The following is a 15857-nucleotide window of genomic DNA, read 5'->3' as shown; positions in this document are numbered from 1 at the left end:
AATGAAGCACATTTAGTGACAGCAATTCCAGGATACAAGAAGTATTGATTTCTTGAAAATGATACGAAACTGAAATGCCTAAATCATCAAAACATTGCTTTGAATAATAGGAGTAAAAAAACCAAATAAAAAGGCCTGTCTAAGCTGCTCAGTTTTGTTTTATCCTTTACTTTGTTATTCAGGTTGAACTTTTGGGCTTAAAGCCGCTCCAGTGAAACTCTGCTGGATGCTCGCACTCTATTTGTATTTATCACTGTGTCCTCTAGTAGTCCATCCTGTCCTGGGTCTCTTGTCGCTCTGAGCAAAACTTCACTTAAGATGGGTAGTTAGTGCCTGTTCCCTTGGCATTTTAATGCAGATTAATTACTTTCCCTGGCCCAAGCAATCCATTTTTGTTTGTTTGTGGATGTTTTTAGCTTTTTCTTGACCTTGGGGTGAAGAAAGAGAGAAAGAAAAAGAGAGCGGAAGAAAAAAAAGCCCTCCACAGTAGACTTATACCCTCAATTTAATAGCCGAGTGAGGTGTTTCTCCAGCATCATCAGATCAATGGAGAGTAAATAGCCCACACTTCTTGTTTCACAGTGCAGTATTGATCTTTTCCTCAGCCTCGGCTTCCCTTTCCCCGGCATCTCGTGTCTTTCAACCCCTGGGACTGTGCTGATTGCCATAGATTGGACAAGCTAACAAGCGCATGATGAGGAACCAGGCTTTCTTTTCTTCTCATAGGCTGTTTCATTTTTTCTTTGTGGCACTGGCATGAACACACACAGACAGACAGACATACACACAGGGACTTAAAAACATCAGATCTACACAGCTCAGCGCCATAAAGGAGTATGCCGTTTCTTTCTTGTTCCCTCTGTTGTTCACGTTGTTCTGTCTTCATCTACACTGAGCGGATCTACTGTAGCTGTGCCTGTCTTTGGGATGTTTGCCAGGCTGATGGAGTGCACCAACTTAACTACAGAGTAGCTCAGAGTTACAGTGCGTTTCTTCACCTCACCGGGAACTTTATTTTTTTCCAGCTGGCACCGCGTTTGTTCGAGACTCTTCCATCATCTCTGAAAATATCTCAAGTGGCCTGCGGAGAGCGACACACTCTGTTTGCACTGGAGGACGGCAGCGTGGCGGCATGTGGGTAAGTTCAGTGTCAACGCAGCAGACAGTTTGCCGAAGTCCAGACCTGAGGGGAATAGGAGGAGAGATGAGGAGGCAAACCACTCCCCACACACACACACACACACACACACACACACACACACACACACCCACCCAGCCCCCCTGATATTAATGCATAAGCAAATTAGGGTCAGAGAAAAGATCGAAAGGTTGTGTGCATGTGTGTGGGGCACGTTGATGAGAAATCATTTGGGTGTTTAAACTTTGCCTTTTCTGTAGTGTGTGCGGGTGCATTTGTTTGCATGCGTGTTTGTGTGTCTCTTCATTTCTGCTCGGTATGCAAAGTTGTAATAAATCTTGTTGAGCGTTGGTAAGAGAGCTTCATGTGCTGCCGGGTGGCTCAGGATCAATATGAAGTATGTTTATTGAATCCAATAGTTGTGTTTGTGGAGAAGGGGAATAAACCAGCTGGAATAAGTGATCAGATGTGCTTTTAAGGCTCATTACCAGCCTGTTGGGCATATAGATCTGCTTTTAAACAGCCCTCTCGATTGGACAAGTTTGTGCTTGAACGCAGCCAACATGATATACTTGCACATTTCTGCTTTGTATTTGATCATCTACTTAGTATTTCCAGGATTTACTTTTTTTTCCTCCACAAACTTTTAAATGACTTTTCACAGCTAGGTCTGTTTTTATTAAGCTGCCGAAATGTGGTTGTGTTCATAAAAAAATTGCTTAATTTAATTTGTTATTTATTTATATATTTCTTTCTTTAGGGTTCTTTTTAAAGGAGAATATATTCTAGATTGAGGAACATGTTTTGTTCCACTGTTTTCTCCCATTACTCACAGCTGCAAATTCTCTGAAGTGCTGTTTTTAAAATCTGATAATTTCAAAATCTGGTGTTCAGTCAGTACATTGTTTTCTATAGTTAATCACCAATAGAAAACGGTTTTACAGCCATCATAATGGAAATGGATATGTATGTGAATAGGACTAACTTATTCCTTAAAATTAAATCGGACAAAAAATTGACTGAAGTAAGTAATATCTGACCTACATTTTACCATCTGGAAATACTAAAGGAAAATGCATTCTAAATGCAATTTGGTGTGATTCACAGTATGTGATGTTTATATTATTTCCTGAAAGATTAATTGATGGTGTGCAGAGTCTTTTACTGTAGAGAACTGAATTAAAATATGGCTTGAAAGAGAAGTTAGAGTGGAAATCTCTTTGTCAGGCTCACAAACCTGTGTGTGTGTACCAAAGACACACTAGCAGCTTAATATGATAAATGACAAACAGTCAGAGCATTAAAAGTCAGTGATGCATTCAGCTCAGTCAGGAGTTTAAAACAAAGTCCTAACAATCAATTCAGTGGTTTTAAATTTTAATATTTAAGTTTCTCTTCACTTCTCCAAATTCAGAGTAACGCCTCCATAATATTCTCACTGAAATAATCAGTACCAAAAGTGATAATCCCTGTTACCTGTCCTTGTTTCTGATTCTTTCATCCCCAACTCACCTTTACCCCCCAGCTGACCCACCCACCCTGACACACAAAGGCTTGCATGCACACGTGCATCTCTCCCCCATTCCTCCCTCTCTCCTTGGCTCCCTGTGTTTGCATGTGATATTTTAGGCGACTCTGGGAGGGATGACAGTTCTAACTAGGCCTATTAGGTAACCCTCAGGGTGCCCTCAGCACTGATTTGAGCACCATTAATTTTCTATTATGGAGTGCTAAAGATGTGCCCCTGCACAGTCATTCACCTGGCTTATTGAGTCTCGCACACACCAATTGTGGACTTTTCCAGGGCAGTGTTGCTGAAGGTTTAGTGCGACCCCTCTGGGGAGCTAATTTATTATTTGCAGATATTGATCTGGCAGGGTAGGCCAGCCAAGCCATGGCCGATGTTGACTCTGCTCTGGCCTGTGGCGACTTTAACCCTTTCCAGACTGAAGTAGACACACACTAGATGGATGGTCAGTGGCTCTGAGAGCACGGCTATTAGTTGTTGTTTCAATTCCTGTGCCTGTTCACTGGTTCATTTATTGAAATGAGGAACTGATGGAAGTAATTTGCAATAAGGAGAAGATAGATTTTATCTTTCTGGATACAGACCTTGTTTTTTTCTTTGCAAACGGACAAATAAGCAGACACACTGGCACGCACACACACTCAGACACACACAAGCACGCACACACACACACACTGTCTGGCCTGTCCAAGGGAAATAAAATCACAGTTAAGAGGAAGGAAAACAAATTTAGAAGGTCAGACAAAACATTTATCAAGCTGTGTGTGTCTGGTGGGTAAATAGCAGAGGGACAGTAAAGGGCATGACTCTGAAACCACCAGATAACCACAGCAGATCATCACACAGTCTCAAGATTCACTGCTGAAAACGGATATTTCTCAGAGGGTTACCTTCAGAGCATTTGCTAATATTCTTTCTCCTGTATTGGTGTTTTATTTTGAACATAAATCGAGTTATTACAGCATACACCCATGTGACTGAAATGAAAGTTATTATGGAGAACGAAAGAAAGGGGACAGACCCTATATAAACATCTTTGATGAAATGTAGCAGTGGACAAAGTAGAAAAAAATGCATGTACCCAACATTAAAGTGACATTCCAGAGACTGGACTTCAGATTGTTAAAGGTACAGTGTGTAAGAGTTAGGGGGATGTGGGTCCTCTTCCCTGGAGGCTGCCATATTGAACCATCATGTTTTTACAGTAGTCAAAAACAGATAAACCAAACACAGACTCTAGAAAGGACCTTTTGCATTTGCTGACCACTACTAAACTTAAACTGAATTTATGTTAAAGGAAGAAAAATGCAAAATAACTGAGTAGAATTCATGCATTTTGTGCAATTTATGCAAAAAGTTATTTTGAATGTTCTCTGTGGGTAAAAGTTTAAATAATATCAGACATGAAAAAGTGCTTTTGAGCCAACCCTATCCGGCATTACATATCTTTGTGGCAAGTTAACCATGGAGGAGCACTGCAAAAAATGTGTTTTTGAACATATTCTGTACTCTGTGTATTACCATCTGTATAAAGATATCGGGCTAATATTGGTATGGGCATTATCCCAGAAATTTAGTATCCATCAGACCCTCACTGTAGTTACTCCTACACGCGTGGAAGGGGAAGGTGAGGCGAGCATATTCAGCTGGCTGCAAAAATGTTATGTTAAACGTCATCAATTTCTGCATTAAAATGTCTAAAAATGCAAGTAATATGTTATATTTTAAGTTGTATGCTTAGATTATCCCTAATGTTTCAAACAATGTTAAAATGCAGAAAAGTCTGTAATCTTTCAGGTTAATGGGGCGCTTCTGGAAGCCACTGCTAGATAGTTGCTGTAACTTCAGGTAACACACTGGATACGTCAGAGTGTGAGGAAGGATTTCGGCCAACGTGACTAAACACGATGCAAGTAAAAGTTTAATATTACCATCTTCGTGAACATGATTTCTGGCTCAATCATATCAGATACACGTTCATCAGCTATGGTGGTTGTTTGAAAGTTAAGATAACTCCCATGATCCCATGCCACTTCATGATATCATCAGAGTACGTCTTTTTTAAATTGTTTTAATGTGAGAGAGAGGCTTAGTGGCAGCATGAACCTATTGTGCATTTAAAATAATAAAATCTAACGTGCTGCAAAAGAAAAAGAAAATCCCAACATCCTACATCATCACACATCTTTTTACACATCTCCAATTTCAGCCATGTAACTATTAAAGTCTTACAGTATATGTATTGGGCTATTTACACGCTGTCTAAACATCTACAATATATATAATAACAGGTGATTACTTACTTGTGAGAATATAATTTCAACCAGAAACAATTCTGCTCAATCCAGTGATATGATGTAATAGAAAATAAGTTGAGCCAAAAACCAGACTTCACAGAGATCTACAAGAGGGAACTTGAACCTGACATTAAATAAAATATCCAGATGTGGTTTTTGTGCATGTGTGTGTGAAGTAGGAGGGTTGTCTGTGCTATTGATGTCCTTATCCTGCACAAACACAGTCTCACACACTCACACACACGTGCGCTGGTCAGCACTGGTAGTAGTCAAACACACACACACAACCACAAACACACACACACAGACATTTATGCCCAGGGACCAATAAGTTGCTTCCCACAGGCCTCCTCAAGGCCCTGCTACAACCTCAGACTCAGCTTGGCCCGTCCCAACCCTAATTGGTATTTAATGCTCTCACTGAACCTCAGAGGTCAAACAGCAGTGTGTCTGTGTGTGTGTGTGTTAGTGTTTGTGTATGGGTGCTGAGCCAAGTGTGTCACAGGAGGTATTACTAAGAAAGGGCAAAGAGGAAAGCTCCAGATTGCACAACTATGGGGGTGTCCTGTGATGACTGCTGGGAAGCCTGAGCAGAGAGTGAATGATGATAGATGTCCAGAGAGGAATTATGGAGGATAATAGACCACCATTTTCCTTTATACTGGTTGTTATGATAGCATTTTACCTGATCTTTATGGCTTAGAACATAAAATAAAGGTCAGGAAATTTCCCAGGGATGAAAGTGCCTCCAACCAATCCAAATTTGTCCATACTCCCTCTGTAAAGATGATTTCATGGTTGACAAGCCAGTCTCTTGTTGAATTTGGCGTAACCTCAGAAGTTGGCCCATATTCATCTTCCATATTCATGCGAGTCACTGAAACAAAGGTGGAGGTCGGCGAGAAGACATCGCTGATGAGGAAACATGGTGGAGTGGATTTTCCACTGTTTAGCTGCGTAGTCTCTGCTAATGCTGTTATGAAAGAGTGGGCAGTCAGCCCGTGGAGCCCTGATGGGGAGGAAGACAGAGGGAGGAAGCCACCTCATGCTCCCTTTGTCTCGTTCCATGCCACTTCCAAAACTCAATTGTCTGCCTTGTGCCAGAGACCACAGTCTGTGGAGACTGTCCTCGCAGCTGTCGACACTCGGGGAGAGGGAAGGAAAGGGAAAGAAAAGAAGATTGCAAATAAAGATGTAGGAGGCTGCAATACATGAAATGTGGACAAATAAGATATTACTCATTTGTGATGTCTCGGGCATATCATTCAGCGTCTCATCTACCAGATCAGCCTGCTGTGAATAACACAGCATCGAGTGGGTTTGCCTTTTTATGCCGCCTTTAAATATGTAATTATCAGACTCGATCTGCTCTCAGCTGTTGGAGATAAGTCCGGCATCTGGACTAGTCCAGACTGATTGAATATGAAGAGGCACGCCTTGATTGAACATAAAGAAAGTGTGAAATTTAACATCCAGCTTTGTTTACTAAAAATGGTACATGCTCTTGGTTTATCATGAATAATGAATTTTTTCATTGGATTTACATCCATTACAGAGCTTTGGAACCTGTGCCATTACAAATTGCTCTATATGTAAAAGGAGTAAATGTGGTTCTAAAGCAACACAGTTGTCAATAAGCATCAAGCAGCCGCCACTGACGTGCCTGCTGTCTCATCAGTAATCAGGCCAATCTGTTTTAGCAGAAAATGGCCATACACGGCGCAGCATTGATGGAAATGTCTCATTTCAACTTCATGGTGCCTTGAGAAGGCAAAGCAAATCAGCAAATGTTCATGAATTTGACAGCAGAAGCGTGGAAATTCTATGACAACTAGTTGGATTCGGTGAGCCGAGTGCCAGCACTTTGCATTAAGTTACACTAAGCACTAATTGGATGCTACCTGGCTCTACATCACTAGCAGCTCTGAACAGGATCAGGATCTGGCTCCGACTAACAGCGAGCTCTCTGGTGCTGCTGGCTGATTACCCTTAGCAAAGGGAAAACCGAAACGATGATGAGAAAAAAATCCCTTCTCTTCTCTCGCACAAGCCCTTGGCCCTGTTGGCACTGCATTCGCTTTTTGATTTTTCCTGATGTCCCTGAAATTGATTTTCAGCCATGATTGCATCGCCTCTCTGAGGATAATCAAAGATTTTGAATAATTGCTGCAGTATGACTGTACAATGGGGAATAACAAGAATAGTGGCTACTTCCCCTCGCTGTCATCTATAGGATAATTTTAGCTGAGCACTACAGTATGACTTCACAACATACCTCTCAAATGGTTCCCAGTTGTAAGCATGACACCGTTTGTTTCATTGGACATGCCTAATAAAATCCTGCCTAGATTTGATAATAACAAAACATGCCATGATGTCACAGCTTCGGAAATCTGTCCGACTTTGTTTTGTCATTGAAAACTGTCATTCAGGTAGTTAATATGTAATCACTCACTGTTTTTCTTTTGGCTTTGAGATAAAACAAATCGAAAGCCAAACTCCAAGAAATAAATGACTTCTCTTATCCTAGCTGATTCATACACAGCTGAATCAGCCATGGAAAGAAAAACTTGATGTCCTCTGAATCCCTGCTACACAAACCTGACAACACATCAGCTCTCAGTAACATTTTCCCCGCTTAATCTTGCTGTCATTGATTTAAAAACATCCTGAGGAAGTCGTTTTGTGCTGTTACTCCTGGCTGCCTCGTATAAGAGAGACATCACCATCCTGGAGCCACCCTTTTGTGCCACGGTGAAAGATGGTCTCTCGTTTAACACGGGAATGTAACCAGTGTTTGCAAGGGGAGAAACAGATTGATTAGAGGGCGAGGGAAGATTAATAAGCTGCACAGGGCAGTTATGACACCCATTGTTTCACACATGCCCTGCAGAGGTGTGCCTCCCAAAATGCATCATTGTGTAAAATATTGACCTAAAGCATATCATTACTCTCTTTCTTGTATGTGCTTGCTTTGCTCTCAGAAGGAGGCTTCTAAACAGTAATAGATTGTTCTTACCTTTCTTTTATTTTTCGAGAAATATACTGGAAGTGAAAATGATTTTGGGTCCGTTTGTAAGAATGGACCCGAAATCCTGTCATGTGCCCAGAGAATCAGGGGAACTAGAAATGTTTGGACAATAACACTTATCTACTGTTTTTTTTCTGTGAAAAGAAGATTTTAAAAACCTTAGTATAAACTCAGGAGCTCAGGAGTATGTGGACGCACTGACAGAAATGGCAGGAAAAAGTGAACGAGGGTAGATTTCATATGTCATCTCGTCTCCACTGATCCCACGACTGAGCCAAATAATATTATGTACGATGTAAATACTCTGTCAATAAAATGTGGGTCACAAACCAAGGTTTTTATTCTGAAACTGAGTTTATTGCTGTTAATTCTTTCAGCTACATCAACACACTTTTTAAGCTAATAAGATAGCTAACAGGAAATTAAAGGACCATTGTGTAAGATTCAGTGGCATCTAGTCGTGAGGTTGTAGATTGCAACCAACTGAATATTGCTTGCCTCATCCTCCCCTTCCGAGTATCTAGAAGAAGCTACAGGGCTGCACTAATAATGATATCTCAATATTTTGAGGCTATGTTGTAACATATGATATATATCTCAGTATACCCATTAGTATACTGTAAATCCTCAGGTAATGGCTAACAACAGCTGGAACAGTCTGGTAAGTAAGAAAATTGCACCACTCTACTGTAATGCAACCATATTTGCCAGAGAAAAATATTTATTTTCATATATTTTCTAAGTTAGATTGTAAAAAGTGTTTGCATTACCCTCGACTACATTTAGGTATTCACAGCAGCAGATGCTGCCTTCAGAATGGCGTGAGTACTGTATTACAGAGTGACCCTGTTATGTCAAAGAGTGTTGTATTATGGTTAGTTGTTTTTTTTAAGCATTACGTAGCCTTAATGTTGTCAGCAAGTTTCTACATATGTGTGTGCAGGTTGTCTGCTTGTCTTAGGGAGTCTACAGCTTCACTGTAAGCCCAGGTTACACTGTAGGAGGTTTTTTTTTTGCTTCTGAAAGTGTCTCAAACAGTGTCGGAGAAAACTTCAAACTGTGTTTCTGTTGAGAAACTGGAGCACTTTATCACAGATACAGCTTTTTGTATTATTATTTTTGTATTATACATAATCCTTAAACTATTAGTCTAAATCAAAACACACTGAAGCCATCCTTTAACATTAAAAATGCTTATGGAAATTGTATAAAGGAAAACAGTGTAAATAACTCATTAATACCAGAACAAACAAGCACAGATTTATTGTTTGTACACATACTCATATATGTTATGAAATAGCTAGCCATAATTGTCAGTGCTAAAGATGTGTGATGCACACATACATGTGTTTTCTGCTCAAACATTCTTTGTTTAAAAGTAGGTGAAGGGAAGCAAGGACAGATTTACCACTGAATGCTGGAAACATGTTTTAATGGATTAGGGATGGCATTTGGGCTTTTAATAGACAAAGTGAAATCCCAGCAGAAGAAAATAAAAGTGTTACAATCAGTGTTCTTTTAAGGTATTGTAATTATAACAAACAATTGGATTAATCTACCATATGCACCATCAACAGCGTTTGCATGCTGTCATGGATGGGAAAATAATGCTCTGCACAACAAAAAATCTTTCACGCAAAATGTTTTAAGTGCTAATGGCATTTCTGTATGAAGAGTGAAGTGTATTCCAATTAGTCAAATGGCAAAGCTTGATGTTATCTGAAATTAGCTTTCATGTGAGATTTTCTACCCTTGTTTTTTCTGTTACTTGCTGGAGGCATGGCTTTGTTCCCTTTTCTATTTAATTTGCTGCCAATCTGTTTTTTTTATTTATTTCTGTGGTTGCACAAATTGCCTTTTGACCTTGATGATTACAAAAAGTAAGTGAATTGAAAAGGCATTGATACCCAGAATTCAGTGGGCTGATGCAAGGTTATTCATCTTCCTACCTCGGTGCGGTTTCAGTTTTGCAATGGTCAGATTTTAGTTCCCGCTTTGCTGTTTTCATTATCTTAAGAGGGCAGAGGAGAGCTTTTTGCCAGCGACCTTATAAAGTTCCATTTCCAATTCAGCACACCAGCACATAGATACCCTCACACACACACACACACACACACACACACACACACACACACACACACACACACACACACACACCACATCTGCAATAGAGACATGCCCCCACCCACCACACATAAACACAGACTTCTACTGAAGGCAATCTCTGTAACGTGTTAAAAGTGATCATTTTGTGTTTTGGAGAAACACAGACACTGAATTTAGCCTCCACTAACCCTTAACTGTCACTTTTACATAACTCTATTCATAACCGTGTTTTGGGGCTCTGGAACTATTGTATTTTCTTTTGGAAAAGCAAAAAAATCTGCTGTAATGAATGCTAAAAATGGTCCAGGATTAATTGATAGTACGTATTACATTTACATTGAGTTTTTTTTACACTACTTCATAGGGGTGTCACAAGTGTCCAAAACCAGTTTGACTTTACATTTTAAGGTCACTATTCGATTTTTAAACATTTTGGGTTTTGCACTGACAGTTTTGCCATTGTTAGACTATCTAGTTTTGCTTTATGGCCTGACATCTGTCATTTACATTTGCAAAAAAAAAGACAGTCTATATGATATGAAGTGTGCTATAATGGCTGGTAAGCTTCGCTATGTCATCTTTGAAGTGTTGCTTTTTCTTCGGGACACATGCCGAATGCCTCAGTTAGGCGTGGTCCTGCTGCTTCTCCAAACTGGGGGCGTACCGAACACCATCTACTGTAAGTAATACACTGAAGAAGATAAGAAAAAGGAAAAAGATAACTGATTCAAGTTATTAGGTGAGATATTCCTTGTTTTACAGCTCTTCTCCCTCTTTCCTCACTGCCTCATGCTCTTGTGCTGCACACACACACGCACACACACACACACGCACGCACACACACACTGTATAGCCATATCACTTTGGACACCTGTAAAATATGGAAGTAATGATGTCTACAGTGGATGAATGGCTGAATGAGCCTGCAATAGGGCTATATAGCACCATGTTCACCTTGGGGTCACTCATTCGATTCAGGGGCTGCTAGGTAGTGATCAGAAATAATTTCCATCTAATGGTGGAGTAGAAGAGAAGGAACCTGGCAAATAGCGTCTCAATGGTCCCTGGGCTCTTGGTTTCCTTCATAATACAGAATAAACTATTAAACCCACAGCTGCTTCCTATACCTGCTGCTATAGTGCACACATCCCCGGGAGTGAATTTAATGGTGGCGGTAGTCTTTATGTATGAGTAAGTGTGCCTCTAACAAAACTGAGTTTATCTTGTGCTTTTTATCTGGGTGTCGGATCATTCAATCACGTGTTTACGGTACTACCGCACCTCTCTCTTGGACTGTTGGCAACCATTTCCATTTGCTGGAGAAGAGTCTTTTATTATTCCAGCAACTGAGCGGACATGTCAACACTTAAAGATGACTTTCTACAGGTATCTATGAGTCCACTGCAAAAAAAAAAAGATTTTGCTGTCATATCATATTTCACACACTATGTAGGTTTATGCTCTCCATACATCCTCCATCGTTTGTTCCACATCCGTCACACCAATGTTCACGTTTCACGAACATCACAGTCTACTCGTCCTGAATTATTGGTTGACAAAAAATATCATGTTGTTTCCGTCTAGAAATATAATTTTAACTCACAATATGTTAACTCTACTGCTAGGGGTCTCTCCCATGTTAAAACAATAACATGTTGTTTTACTTCACTTTTAAACAACCACCGTAGCTGATGAAAATCTGTTTGACATGATTCAGGTAGAAATCATGTTAGATTAAACTTTTACTCATCTTATGTTTAGTCACGTTCACTGACTTTCTTCCTTACTTACCAGACATGCCGTGTTTTCCTGGAAGTCATTGCAACTAGCTAACAATCGCTAGGCGGAAACAAACTTTACTTTATAAATTAATAATTAATAATAACAGATTCCTCTTCATTTGGAGATTGATGGAAACATTTCGGAAAATGAAAGTACACAACTCAACAAAATACATAACATTTTAGACATTTTAATGCGAAAATGTTACATATTGTAGCCTTGAATACATACTGTAAGAAGAAAATAAAAACAAACAAAAATGGACTTTCAAACTTTTCAGACAGTGTAGAAATAAAGATCAATATAAAATACCACAATTAAAAGTCTATGATACAATATTTATTGCGATGTTAAAAACTAGGAAATGACAACTCGAACAAATGTCCTTTTATTAGATAATAAATCTCGTGTACAGCATTTATTTGATTGCATAAAATCTGTTTTTTCCTTCCATGTAAAGTGCTTCTGCTGTCCTTCAATTAGATCAATTTGGCAATGAATGCTTGAATTATGCATGTACAAAGACAGTGGAGCTGTCAGTAGCAGTCCTTTTATAAAATAAATAATGAAAAAAAATAATCAACCATGTAATATCACAGTAGATATTGTCACAGTCTGGTGTGACATTGAGACATATTTTTAATGCCATATTTGATTGTTACATCCCTACTAATTTCATATCATCCACCTATTTTGGGAATTGTGAATCTTGAATAATTTAGATTTTTATTTAAATTAATAATTTGAAACAAGAGATAAAAATAAATAAATATTTTCTCTTGTGTATGCAGTAAACTGTTCTGTTTTTATATGTGTGAAAAGTACGGCAGATGAAAGGGAGGTGAGGTGGCTGTAGGGTGAGCTATAAAAGAGAAAGCTGATTTGGGCTCTCCGGTGTTTCAGTGTTTTCTCTGCTGCCCTTTCAAGCTTAGAGAGGCCCGGTGGGGGCTGGAGTGTGTGAGGCTGGAGTGCAGGGAGCACGGGGCACTGTGTAGGCCGAGGCTCAGCATCTGCCAGCCCAGACTGTCCGTGGTTTGTTCCTTTTCCAGCACATTCTTATGTAATTATCTGTGATAAACTCCTCTGCAGTCAAGCCACAAATCCACGTCAGTGGCCTGGCTTACCGAACAACTCTGAGAAAGCCACATGCACACAGGGCCTCGAAGCCGTATGAACACAGACACACACTTACAGAGAGACAAAAATGTGCATCCTCCACACCTTCTCACGCTTAGATTCACACAAACAAAACTTTGGGCTGCAGTGTCAAGTGGGTTTTTGTGTTTCGGAGCCAAAGAAGGGGAGGGTATAATCCTGGCTGCCACATTGACACTCAGCAGAGTTCAGCAGACTTCAGTGGTTCCTGTCGTGCCCAGCACTTTCCCCTCTCAACACTAAGTTCCTCAAAGTCCCCATGACAAAGAACCTGCTGATACCCTCCACCATGCCAGCGTCGGCACTACAAGAAGTCCTGCCTCTACTTCCTGGCTGCGAACAACTTTGACAAAGCTCAACAGACAGACGTCAGGGTTATTTTTTTCAATACATTATGACCTCCTGTTGTGTCTTTTCTATCACTTACCTCGGAGACATTGTTTATATCATTATAATTAGCCGTCCATGCATGCACATTGTTAAGATAATCATATTTTGTACCATATTTTGCTACAAATTGGGGCACAAAAATGAAGAACAATGGCCTGGTTTTGAGTTCAAAGAAATAATAACCATATTATTCTCTTGCCATGTTTTTTTACAAGGGTTCTTGGATCTTCGTTTTGCTGTGTATTATCTACTCTGATGCCAGCAGAACAGGGGCAGGGGATGACAATGGAGTGGTGTATTGCGGAAGACTGAAGGCTGTGCCAGCAGGATAAGAGAGAGTGAAAAACAGAGGAGGGTGGGGGTTTCATTAGCATAACTAGCGGGATGCCCAGAACCTTTCTGGAGTGGCATGTTTACGGCACCAAGCTTGGCAAGAGCACACTCATTTTATAGGGTTTATTAAGGAGACAAGGGGAGGCACAAGCAGGATTTGGGATATTGTCGGTGTGTGTGTTTATGTGTGTGTGCGCAAGTGAGCGTCTGCTTTTATGTGTGCGTTTGGCTGTTTTGTTTGCATGTGTGGGGTCTGAGAGGAGGTGCGCTTGGTTTCAGTGGCTGTGTGGCGGCAGCTAGCCCAGCTACTTTTACATGTTTGCATTTTGGCTTAAGTGCCCTTTAAAAGCAATGAAATAGAAAGTGCATTCATAAGCCAATCCTCGAGAATGATCCCATTTCAGAGGAGCACAGAATGGGGCTCTTTGTTGTGCTCTGGATCCTTTCATCTCTCTGAGGTCATTTTCACAGAGCAAACAGGGAGACTCATTATCAACCTGCACCTGAGAGGTCAGAACCTGAACTCTTCCCCCTCCCTCTCTCCTGTCCACCCCTCCGCACCCCCCCCCCCCACCCCCCAGTCGTGCCTCCGCTCACTGCTACCCCTGGTCCGCACTCGGGTTTATTAGCGCAGAACATCTTTTCCAGTGACTGAGCTTGCCCTTATTGTCTACAGCGGTCAGGGTCAAGTCAAGGGCGCTCAGCCTAGATTGGAATCATTTGTCACATGGTCCCGGACTGGAGCTGATTTCAGCAGAGGCCAGGGTGAGGTACACAGCGGTTCCAACACCACCTCTGACACAGGGAGCAGGGGAGAGCAGCCACCGGACTACGCAGATGGCCTCAACATATTACACAGCCACTGCTTGCCAACAAAAGAGCCCCTCCTTTTCCCTTTTTTGCTTGCAAATTTAAGGGGAATGAAATGGGAGACTGGATTGAAAACATAAATGGAACATGCTGTCTGGGTTGTAAGGACATATGCCTCAGAGTGTGGAGCCGTTTCTGGGACCTCTGTCTCCTGGTCTACGGTGCAGAATTGCCTCATGAGTGACCGTGATAATGACTACACCTTTTAAGTTGGGAAAGGAAAAAAAAAACATTTCCGGCAGAGGACTTATTCTGTAAATGATGTAAACCGTGCAAAGTGTTGCAATTTGGTCTGGGAGCACAGGGAAGGTTTTCATGGTCAGCAGGAGCTTGCATGAACAATGGATCGTGCTGAGGTAGCATGTGGAAAATGACTTTAATACACCATATAGAATGGCTTATTGCTTTGGTCAATAGGACTGCAGTGAAGATGGTGTATCCTGCCGCTTGGGAAGGTTAGACTTGTCAAAGGGCCACAGTGACTGATACCCAGACCCTGCTTATGAGGTCCATAATGGGTGTGCACATGTGTGTATGTGTGGTGGGGGTGGCGCTGACTGACAAGCAAAGTTATAAAGGTTACATACGACACAACCTTGCCATTAAACCTCAGATTAGTCCGTATTTTTTCTTACTTTCATATCTAAGACTATTTCATACATGGCACAATAGGATGTCGAGGTGGTACTAAAAGTGCTATGCCATGAAAAACTGTGAAATAACAAATATTAACCAAACTCTGAATCAAATAACAATATGTTTTCTGCAACCTAGTAAAGAAAAAAAAAAGTGGAAATAGTGGAAAAACAAGGGGAAATGAAAGATTGAGCATCAGGGCATTTTAGCTTGTTTTCCCTCAGAGAGGGCAAGTGTGGAGGTGAAGGTCACAGAGAGACTAAGCACACAGCTCATAAACAGCACAGCTGGAGGAATCATTGAAATATAGCCCTTTGTTTTCTCTGGGCCGTAATTGGCCCTGGAGCCTTCTTCCCCTTCCCGCTCTCTCCGTTTCTCTCTGTCTCTCTTTCTCTCTCTGTCTATCTCCTTCTCTGCACGTGTTTTGCACCAGCGTGGTGCAGTTTAGAGACCCAGACTGCAAAGGCTAATGACTTTGGGGTTAAAGGGCACACCTGCGGTCACAGAAACAATACACAATACAATAAATACAGAAAAACATAAACAAACATACTGGGAAATAACAGCCATAGCCATACAAAGCCCCTTCCC

At 40.9% G+C, this 15857-nt stretch overlaps 1 pseudogene across 1 annotated transcript in view; it reads left to right on the top strand.

Moving 5' to 3' along the window:
- LOC146320035 (serine/threonine-protein kinase Nek9-like) overlaps positions 1-15857 on the top strand; it is a 386194-nt pseudogene that overhangs the window by 88130 nt on the left and 282207 nt on the right. Inside the window, exon 4 of the transcript XR_014771495.1 lies at positions 1026-1138. The product of XR_014771495.1 is annotated as a serine/threonine-protein kinase Nek9-like (transcript). The remainder of the gene's footprint in view (positions 1-1025; positions 1139-15857) is intronic.

The sequence above is a fragment of the Lutjanus erythropterus genome, chromosome 10, assembly GCF_056507025.1.
Source record: "Lutjanus erythropterus isolate fLutEry1 chromosome 10, fLutEry1.hap2, whole genome shotgun sequence".
Taxonomy (NCBI): domain Eukaryota; kingdom Metazoa; phylum Chordata; class Actinopteri; order Lutjaniformes; family Lutjanidae; genus Lutjanus; species Lutjanus erythropterus.
The sequence above is the reverse complement of the archived record's forward strand: the minus strand, read 5'-3'. Positions and strand labels throughout refer to the sequence as shown.